Source organism: Corythoichthys intestinalis, chromosome 17 (assembly GCF_030265065.1).
Source record: "Corythoichthys intestinalis isolate RoL2023-P3 chromosome 17, ASM3026506v1, whole genome shotgun sequence".
Lineage (NCBI taxonomy): Eukaryota > Metazoa > Chordata > Actinopteri > Syngnathiformes > Syngnathidae > Corythoichthys > Corythoichthys intestinalis.
The window spans coordinates 28,451,271-28,453,915 of record NC_080411.1 but is presented as its reverse complement, the minus strand read 5'-3'; positions in this window follow the sequence as shown (position 1 = coordinate 28,453,915).

The window sequence follows — 2,645 nt, the reverse complement described above, 5'->3', positions numbered from 1 at the left end:
TACTGTAGTCCCAGCTCTCTGTAGGTCATTCACTACGTCCCCCCCATGTGGTTCTGCGATTTTTGCTCACCGTTCTTGTTATCATTTTGACGCCACGGGGTGAGATCTTGCATGGAGTCCCAGTTCGCGGGAGATTATCAGTGGTCTTGTATGTCTTTCATTTTCTAAAAATTTGTCCCGCAGTTGATTTCTTTACACCAAGTGTTTTACCTATTGCAGATTCAGTCTTCCCAGCCTGGTGCAGGTCTACAATTTTGTTTCTGGTGTCCTTCGACAGCTCTTTGGTCTTGGCCATAGTGGAGTGTGACAGACTGAAGCTGTGGACAGGTGTCTTTTATACCAATAAAGAGTTCAAACAGGTACCATTAATACATGAAACAAGTGGAGCCTCGTTAGGCCTCGTTAGACCTCGTTAGAAGAAGTTAGACCTCTTTGACAGCCAGAAATCTTGCTTGTTTGTAGGTGACCAAATACTTATTTTCCACTTTAATTTGGAAATAAATTCTGTAAAAGTCAAACAATGTGATTTTCTGTGTTTTTTTTTTTTCCACATTCTGTCTCTCAAGGTGGAGGTTTCCCCATGTTGACAATTACAGGCCTCTCTAATCTTTTACAAGTAGAAGAACTTGCACAATTGGTGGTTGATTAAATATTTATTTGCCCACTGTATATATAGATGAGACTCAAAAAAATGCATTTGAACACTGTTTTTCTTTCTTTCTTTCTTTGATAGAAGTGTTTTTTTTATTGAAGTATTTTAATCAAATAAAATAAACTCTATTGCAAAAATAAAATTCACACCCCCAGAAAAAAAAACATTTGAAGAGTTGTTGTTTTAAATTGAAGATTTCTTTATTTTTCAATTTTATTTTATTTTTTTATTGAAGTGACAAAAGTTTAAAATTGTTTTTTTTCAATTGAATCATTTTGACACAAATATTGCGCTTCCCCATTGGTCAGCCATTTTTGAGCGACAAGTGTCTACACCAACAGCGTCACACTAAAAGCCTGTCATTGTCAGGGTGTGCTAACGGCTGGCTGATATCAGCCAACGAGCGGCTATTACTTTAGTGTATTCTTCTTCTTATTATTATTATTATTATCATTATTATTATTATTATTGAGCTCACAATCACAAATCAACACAAAATAAAATGTGCTGCAGAATGACACCATATGCCTGAAAAATAGGCGAGACCGCCCTCTTTAATAGTAGATGTTATTTTTTTTTTTTTTAAATCATCGGGTACTAAAGTAGGAAATTTTCGAAAAGTAAACGATATTATGAGGAAAAGTATTATACAAAGTAAAGTCCATTCATCGATTTGGAGGCACTCAAGCCAATGGGTGATCAGATTGAAATGTCACGATTTGCTGCTGGTTAGATTTTTGTTTAAAACCAGCTGTGGGAGCATTCTCAACATCATACCGGCAGCGAGTTCAAGCTAATCAACAGTGATATATAAGCGATGGTGAACCAAAAGAACGGTGCCGAGAGATTAGTTTACTGGTCGCCATTCCACACATACTACTTACAAGTCACTTTGTATATGTCATCAAGTTCGTCAGACGTTTTGGTTTTGTGATCCTCTACCTTGTGCAGGTATTCAGTCTATTTTTGTTTGTCTTTTCGGCTCTCTGCTCACCGCTCAGTATTTCGTGTTAGTGATCCCCGTCGGCCTCATTGTCACGGACCCCTTTTGTTATTCCCTTTTTTTCTGCGTTCGTGTGTCTTGTTTTGTTTGTGATTAATAAATCTCCGAACGCTTCCCCTCTGTTGTCTGATCTTGGGTCCAGTCTTGTTCAACTTCAAAAGCTCTGTGGGCGTTTGACTTCTTGACCCTTAACCTGTGCAGAGTCGTAGTACTCTTCTTGTAGATTGAGGCACACTTCTTAGTTTTCCAATTTATCTCTCCATAATTTTTTTTTATGATTTAAAAAAATATATATATATATTTTTAATTTATTTACTAGTTTTTAAACTTAAATAGCTCTAAGGTCATTTGACCTTTTGTCCCTAAACCAGTGCGCAGTCAAAGTACTGTACTTGGAGATCAAGGCACACCTATGAGTTTTCCATTTTATCTTTTTTAATGATGTTTTTTTAATTTTAATGACTAACTTCAAACTTCAATAGCTCTGAGGTCATTTGACCTTTTGACCCAAAACCTTTTCAGTGTTTTATATATACATATATATGTATATATATGTATATATATATTAGTGCTTTTAAACGATTGAAATTTTTAAGAATAAAAAAATTAATTAAATTAAATTAATTAAATTAATTACTTAAAATTTAATTAATCGTAATTAATCGCAATTAATCGCAATTCAAACCATCTATAAAATATGCCATATTTTTCTGTAAATTATTGTTGGAATGGAAATATAAGACACAGGATGGATATATACATTCAACATACGGTGCATAGGGACTGTATTTGTTTATTATAACAATAAATCAACAAGATGGCATTAACATTATTAACATTCTGTTAAAGCGATCCATGGATAGAAAGACTTGTAGTTCTTAAAAGAAAAATGTTAGTACAAGTTATAGAAATTTTATATTAAAACTCCTCTTAATGTTTTCATTTTAATAAAATTTGTAAAATTTTCAATCAAAAAATAAACTAGTAGCC